Source organism: Lygodium microphyllum, chromosome 16, assembly GCF_053477565.2.
Source record: "Lygodium microphyllum isolate KBCC chromosome 16, Lygodium_microphyllum_v1.1.10, whole genome shotgun sequence".
NCBI classification, from domain to species: domain Eukaryota; kingdom Viridiplantae; phylum Streptophyta; class Polypodiopsida; order Schizaeales; family Lygodiaceae; genus Lygodium; species Lygodium microphyllum.
The window spans coordinates 122,076,993-122,085,491 of record NC_141150.1 but is presented as its reverse complement, the minus strand read 5'-3'; the positions used below and the strand labels follow the sequence as shown (position 1 = coordinate 122,085,491).

Genomic DNA, 8,499 nt, shown 5'->3' with positions numbered 1-8,499 from the left:
GAGAAGAAAGAAGAGAAGGAGGACAAAGAAGAGGAGAGGGAAGAGAAGGAGGAGGACAAAGAAGAGGAGGAGGAGAAGAAAGAACAACAGGAGGAGAAGAAGGGTAAGAAGGTGAAGCAAAAGAAGAAAGCAAGAAAGGCAGAAGAGAGAACACCACCAAGCACCCCTTCAAAGCCAATACCTGCCTCTACCAGGATGAGTCCAAGACACAAGAAATAGATTGACTCTTCTCATTAAAAAAATACTTTGTACATCCATTTTCCCTTTTGGGTTACATTTAGGTGGAAGTTTTTTGTATATCTCCAGCATTTTGTAAATCCTTGATAGTAATCTCCAGCAACCTTCTTAATCCAAGATATGTAATCTCCTACAGAAAAGGCAAACAAAAGTTTGCACTTGTAAATATAATTCAAAGTAATTTGATATGTAAGTCTTTTTGAAGAAATCAATCTGATTATGTGTTCATGTTTCTTTTACCTAATTACTTAAACAACATCATTTTGGATGTCTTTGCATCTTATATTCCTTTCACTCCTTTTAGAGACCTGCAAAGAGTGTAAAGTAAGAAGATATGCATGCTAGTATGAAATGTTAAGAACATTAATGTTAGTGTCAAAAAAACTTGCCTTTTTGTCATCCACTTTGAAAGCAAATGACTTTGGAAATTCAATTTCTTCATTTAGAAGATTCTGTCTCACTTGTTGCAATGTACACATGGCCCTTATCTTTAAAATAGTGATAACTTCATTGTTGAGCCACAAATCAAGATCAATGACTGGATTCACGCCAAAATCTTCCATGTCTTGGTCTAGAGGGATTAGGACACCACCCACCTGGTGCCATCTACTATAATAAAACGTCAAAATGAAGTTTTGTGTAGGAACCATATACTTGCAAGAAATTGACTCTTGATGCACCTTACATGTGATTCCACTAACTACTTTTGGGTCCCAGCCTTCATCAACAAACTGAAGAACATGTTTTGCTTGTAAGCTTCTCACTGAGAACAAAGTTTTACACCTTCTAGCTTGCATATTAGAGAAGAAGTCTGCAAACACAAGGATAGGCATGAAGAGGACAATTTTGCTCTGTTTACTGGCAATATTAGGTTTCATACATCTCTGAAGTTCATTGAATAGCTTACATCTATAGCACTCACTTGTGCTAGAATTTGGTAAAGGCCACTCCTCACACCCAAAATCAGGAAGTGGAAGCTTGGTCAGAGAACCCCATGATCCTTGTGAGTTAGGAGAGACATAGAAATGGTCATAAAAGAACACACCATTCTCTGCAAGGGACCCTCTTGTTCTTCCTTTATAGAGTTCCTCTCCAACAGAGGCATGAAAAACATCAATAATATCAACAATGCACTCCACTGGCTGCCATTCCTCTAAGTTGGAGGGATATAAATCTACAAAATCAAAAGCTAAATGCTATAAATCTATAAAATCATAAATCTAACTTCAGTTTTAACATGCAAAGAGAACTTATAGTTAGGCCTGTGTAAAGGAAGATCCCAAGTATTTGGTTGAAGATGGTATGCATAAAAACATGTTGTACCAGCACCTCTTTGATTATCTTCATGTTTGAGCCGTGTCTAAAATCCTTCACTCTTCCTTTCCAACACAAAATGAATGGATTCGTGGTTACCTTTTTCTTTCTCCTATTTTGTTGCATAGTTATCCAACTACCCTTAGCTATGGTAATAGGAATCCATCTACCCTCTTGCATATCAAATGTATTATATGTGGATATATATTCAATGGAGGTACTAGGACGTTTAGATCTGGCATAGTTTTCTATAGCCAAAAAATGAAGAAGAAGAATGAGCAAGAGAAGGAGAAGGGGGAACAACAAAATTCAAAATGGCGAGAAAGGGGGGGGGCACTTTTGGCTCTAAAGAAAGTAGGTCGCCTCGTGAAGAGAGAAGGCTGAGCTCGACATTTGTCATGATGGTTTGGGGGTGAAAAAGGAAGAGCTAGAGGAGAAAAAAGGTGAGCTTCTGACATGAAAAAGACCCTTTCACGAATTTGCCCCTAAATAAAATTAGCAAAAGAAATGCACTTCTTATTTTCAAAAAGAAAGATTCCATAGCGTAAGCTCTCCTCTCATTGGCTAAGAGCACTCTCTCTCTACATGCTAAAAGGCAAAAAAATGACCTCATAGTTCCCCTAATGATTTGGAGGGATATTATCATCACTTCCTCATATTATTGCAATATGCACCTCCAAGAATGACTGAAGAAGTCAAGGTGGCTAGATTCATTATAGTTTTGAACCCTCCATTGAATTCTCATTTGCAATCACTTTGATTGGCTACTTTCATAGACGTATTGGATGGTGGGAAGCCAATGGAGTAAGAAGTGAATTTAACCAAGAAGTGCAAGGAGGAACCTCTACCAAATTGGGATGTTAAGTGGAATCATTCCAGCTTCAAATCTAATCCTCAATGGGAGATAAGTTAGCTACCTATTTTCCTTAAAGAGAAGGCCTTCAGAGAGAATTTGTGCCTTAATTGTCTTGATCCAAGACATTGTGCTAGAGATTGTCCTCCAAACCCTAATCTACGTCAACCCTCAAACCTAAATCCTTGAAATGTTCACAACTCTTGGGACCCTAACAAGAACTTTAACCAAGAACCTAACCCCAATAAAGGCTTCTCAGATCGAACTAATCCTCTAACTTCTAGAATTTTATGAATCTTTCCCAAAGGAACTTCTAGCAATAGCACATCAAAAAATAGGTGGATTTAGAGGACCGCAAGGAGCATTCAAGGGTAATGAAAGTCTAATGTTGGATCTCAAATAGTGAGATATAATCCTAAAGCAAATCAAGGTGACAAATCTAAGGCTCAAGTGAATCAATTCATTACAAGAGAAGAAGGACAGAGAGATCAAGCTAGCTTATGTCTATTTCAATATTGAGCACCAAGGAGCAAATCAATATTATAGGTGTTAAGAGGCCTCAGTTCCAAATTTCATAATTTTCCAACTCTTCTAAATAATTTCCCTAATAAATTTATTCCTAAAAACTCATTAAATTAGAAAATTCTCTATACTCTTAATTCACAAATTAAGGGGAAAATTATCCTAGGTTATACTAAGTGAGAGGAAGTGATTAACAAATCCTCTTAGCTTAATTAAGTGTTTAGTTAATTTCCCCATAAATTCTATGTTATTTTTTCACTAATTTTAGAATTTTAAATTCCATAATTACACATCTATTTATCTTCTCCTAGTCCCCTACTCAATTTTCTAAAGTAACTCTTTAATTAGATTTCCCGAAATTTCATCATTATAACGACACTACCTTCTCAATTAAAAATAAAATTAAGCCTTTTTTCAAAAAATAAATAAATATATATATAATCCATGTAAAGAGGAGTGAGTATTTATGTTTCTAGAGTAAAGAATCTCTAGTTTGAATAAATAAAAGAGAAAATTTACATATTCTACTAGCGAAAAATGATAAATTACGTTTTCCTACTAGCAAAAATGATTAAATAGAGGTTGCCAAACAAGATTTCTCTTCCGTATGGGTTAGGCAACGATGTAGGTAGGGGGTCTTTATATAGCCTCTAGGGGGCCAGGTGATTGTGTAGGGCTTATTTTAGCCTCTAGAGGGCTAGGTGACTATGTAGGGCTCATTTTAGCAACAAGAGGCGCCTCTCTTCTTGTAGTTCTTTGTTTGATTGGCTGAGAATGTGCTAAAAATGTGTTTTACCCCTCTGTTGAGGACTTGCTAAATTTCTTACATTCTCTCTTCTCCATTGGGTGCTCCTGGAGTGGAAAGTTTTCACATTTTTTCCTTTCGTGCTAATTCCACTTACATTCTTTCTCCTTATCCACAATAGTTTGGAAGAGAAACTTTCATTTCTTACTCAAATTCGGGTATGTCAACCTTCAGAGAGAAAAAAACTCCAAGGAGGTAATTTCTGAGTAAGAAAATTCATACTATTAAATTTACATAGTTCTCTAGGAAACTCTAAGTTCACTAACTTTGAAAGGGATAAGATCCCTCAAGTACGCAAAAACTTACACAAGATTGCACAAAGATCAAGCATAACAATTGAAATCTCCATGCATAGAGTGTAACATAGGGTAAAGATCAAATAAAAGCATCAACACAAGAATGGGTTCAATCTCCCCCTCCAAATGGCGGCACCCTTTCCATATTGAGTATTTATATATTAAAGGGTGCCCTTTGTGCCAAAACTAGGGTGCACGACAAGGGACTTCTTTATTTACAAGAAGGAGCTTTTATCCTAAAAGCAAGCTCCTATTTTTATTGAATGTCTTATTTGTTTATCTCAAGGCTATTTACAAGTGCACCCTCTTAGGGTATTTATTTACAAGTGACTATTAACCATAGTCATAATAAAAATCTGGGTAATCTCGGCCGCTAGTAAGCCGTCCAAAATGTGTTCCCGCCATCCGCCGATCTTGCCCTTCACTTCATTATCACTCTCTCCAACCTACAGTTTTCCATCACACACAATTAGTATTTAATACACCAACAACAGACAGTAAATCGATCAATTCAATCCAGCTATCCATAAGAGTATAGCGCCCATTAACCATGGATGTTACACACTAGGAGGGTATGGACACCCCGTAACATCCCTCCTACCCAGGATAGCAACTGAGGAGTCCTCAGTTGCTTCACTCACAACTATCTAGTGTGTGATTATAAGAGTCCAGAAGTTCAGGATAAGTACGGAAAAACGTTTAGGGAAACCATTTAGCATCTTCTCTAGGATGGTTCTTAAAAGTCACAAGATAATGGTTATACACAGAAACAACACGTGTGGTGGTAGTCTCATGGTCTACTATAGCATCAGGGAGTAGTTGTTCCTCTTGATCCACCAATTGAGGAGCTTCATCATATATAGGATGAGATGGAACAATACCCTTAAAAGGTTTCAAGAGACTAATATGAAAAGAATTATGTATCTTCCAATGATTAGGCAATTCAAGACGATATGCAACATCATTAATTTTGTGAATGACTTTGAAAGGTCCATAAAATCGTGGTGCTAGCTTCACAAAGGGGTTAGTGTCACCACTTTTGATACGACGCTTTTGAATGTGAAGCATCACATAATTTCTTGTCTTAAAAAGATAAGGCTTCCTGTGCTTATTAGCTTGACGAGTAAACAATTCTTGTGAGTGGGAAATGGCAGCACGAACATTAGCATAAATTTTATCAAAATCAACAGTTAAATTGTCAGCAACAGTAGGAATAGTATTTTCTAGTAGCAGAATGAGTGGTGTTATTGTATGCAAATTGCAAAATGTGTACGTAGTCATCCCACCTTTTTGGTTGTGTATGAACATAAGCTTTGAGCAAATCAATGATTGTGCGATTAGTGATCTCACTCTGACCATTGGATTGTGGATGGAATGTAGTAGAATAATCTAAGGTAGTACCTAGATTAGAGAATAAAGTTTGCCAAAATGCACTACAAAACGTGGAATCTCTATCAGATACTATTACCTTAGGTAACCCATGGTGAGTGAACACATGCTTCAAAAATAAGTTAGCGACTTGAGGTGCAGACAAATTTTTATTACAAGGAATGAAATAAGCCTCTTTGCTAAAACAATCTGTGATGGTCCAAATCATGTCATGCTTATGCATCGTTAGAGGAAACAATGTAACAAAAATATGTTCCCAAGGTCTCTCGAGAATAGGGAGTGGATGGAGTAACCCTAACTTCTTACTTATGGTAGACTTAACCTTTTGACAAATCAAACATTCAGCAACAAAGGATTTGACATCTTATTCCATAAGAGGCCAAAAGAAGTCACAAGATAGATTTTGAAATGTGGCGGTTACACCTCTATGGCATGCATAAGGTGGATTATGCAATTTCTCTATGAGAGGGTTTCGAAATGGTTTAGAGATGCACAATTTCTTTTGAAAATAGAGAAATTTGTCTTGAATAAAGTAATCAACAATTGATTGTGCATTGGGTTGATTCATTTGAGTCCAAATATGCTTAAAATCATCATAAAGGGCATAAGTGTCACGCATAGATTCAAATGAAACACCATGAATGACCGATAGTAGGTGATTAAGAGTTGGCTTTCTACTCAAAGCATTTGACCAAGATGGTATTGAAGAATTGGTTGAAAACTTTGAATAAATGCAGCCCACTTAATATGCCTATCTAAAATCAATGGCTGTGAGAATAAATGTTTTAAGCTTTGATGAACATTTTTTATAACAAAGTTAGCACCCATCAAATAATGCTTCCAAATTTTAAGTGCATGCACTACATCAGACAATTCCTTATCATAAGTGCTATACTTAACCTGTGCTGGTCTAAATTTCGTGCTTTCATAAGCAAGTGGATGGTTAGCCTTCATTAAAACAACACCCAAACCTTTTCCACTAGCATCAGTAACAACCACAAAGAAGGGACAATTAAAATCAGGTAATTGGAGTATTGGTGCATGTGTTAAAGCGTATTTAAGTGCTTGAAAAGACTGATCTTGCACTTTAGTCGCGCACAAATTTCCTGTAGAAACTACATAAACCAAGAAAAGAACAAAGTTCATGCAAGTTTTTGGGTCTTGGCCATGAATTGATAGCTTGTATCTTCTTTGGGTCAACCTTTATCCCTTCCTTAGATACTATGTGACCTAGGTATTCAATTTCTTGTTGGAAAACATACTTTTCTCTGGGTTAAGATAAAGTTGATTTTCCTTGAGTAATTGGAACACTTTAGCAAGATGTTTCTTGTGTTCCTCTTTGGATTTACTAAAGACTAGTATATCATCAAAGAACACTATAACAAAGTCTTGGTGATCTATGAAGATCCTATTCATCATCCTTGTGAAGGTGGCTGGTGCATTTGTCAAGCCAAACAGCATGACAAGGAATTCATAATGACCGGTTTGTGTACGAAACACAGTCTTATAAATATCCTCACTAGTCATCCTCACTTGGTGATATCCCGATTTTAGATCCATCTTGCTAAAAGTGGTGGCCCCCTTAAGCTTGTCCAATAGATCATCTATACGTGGAATAGGAAACCTATTCTTGATAGTGATCTTATTCAATGCGCGGTAGTCTATACACATGCGGTATGTACCATTCTTCTTTTTGACAAGGAGAACGGGTGCCCCATATGGTGAACTACTTGGTCTTATGAGCCCTTGGTTGAGTAGCTCTTGAACTTGAGATTTAATCTCTTGTTGTTCAAGAGGGTTTACGTGATAGGGAGCTCGACAAGGGGGTGCGCTACCATGAATGGTCTCTATGCTATCGTCCTCAGGTCGAGACATAGGTAAACTAGCATTAAATCATGCATAAAACACTCTTGAAATTGAGCAAGAAACTCTTTTTGTGCATCATTACAATGTGATTCTTGTGCAACAGATATTTCATTAATGTACACAAGAAATGCTTTATCTCGTTTGCGAATGGCCCTTTGAGCTTGAGTGTGAGATAGTAATGGTTGATCTTCACTTTCAAATGCAGTGTGTAAACAAATTTGATGACCTTCATAAATGAAAGTAAGAGAACGATTGCTATAATCACTCTTAGGATTTAATTCATGACGAAATGGCATTCCTAAGATGTTATCTATCCCATGCAATGGAGCAACAAGAAAAGTACGCTCTTGAGAGTTCGCAATTGAAATCTTTAAGTTTTCCACTTGTTGAGTGCAATTGTACTTTTGGTTATTGAAAGCAGTCTTAACTTTGTATCCAGATGATGTAAGAGGTAGATTAAGAGATTTAGCAATGCGATTCGAAATAAAATCATGGCTACTTCCATCATCAAACAAAATACTTACTTCTTTTCCTTGCACGATACCTTTGATTTTTAAAAGAGGGTAAGGTGAAATGGATGAGGGTTTAGGGTTACCTTCATTCGGTTGATCATCATTACCCTCATAGTTTGGATCGTAATCATCATTGTTGTCGTCATTGTCTTCCAAATCCGCTTCTTCTTCTAGGATAGGCTCATCTTCGACCATGTTGACTTGAGCAGGAGGGTGAGCTTTTTCTTCTTTCTTCATTGGGCATTTGTCTGCATAATGTCCTAGGTGATGATAATTGAAGCACTTTACCCTCTTCAAGCGGTCCTCGGCCCTTTGGTTGGAAGTTCCGTTGGTCTTCTTGAAGTTAGGATGAGCGCCTTGACCGTTAAAACCATTGTGGTTGCCTTGACTGTTGTTGACGACCTTTGCTTTCTTGTCCTCCCAAGAGTGTGGTTGTGCTTCCTCTCTTTTAAAGAAGGGATGCTTGAATTTATTATACCTGTCACTTATAAAAGACGAAGTAGGCCTCTTGCCTTGATTAAAATTTTGATGCTCTTGCTTCATGCGATTACCCCTAAGTTTCTTTTCACTATTTAGTGCTAAAGAGATTGCTTCAGCCAAGGAGTGTGGGTGAAACATCTCAATATCCCCTGACACCTTTTGGCTAAGAGGTAGCTTTAGGCATCGCTATGCCGAATTGGCCAACAGGGCCCTCTTAGACCCGGC

The 8,499-nt window shown here is 37.3% G+C and overlaps 1 pseudogene; it reads right to left on the bottom strand.

Annotated features, from left to right (window-relative positions):
* Nucleotides 1–277: 277 nt before the first annotated feature.
* LOC148023331 (uncharacterized) lies at nt 278–7,989 on the bottom strand (annotated as a pseudogene).
* Nucleotides 7,990–8,499: the final 510 nt, after the last annotated feature.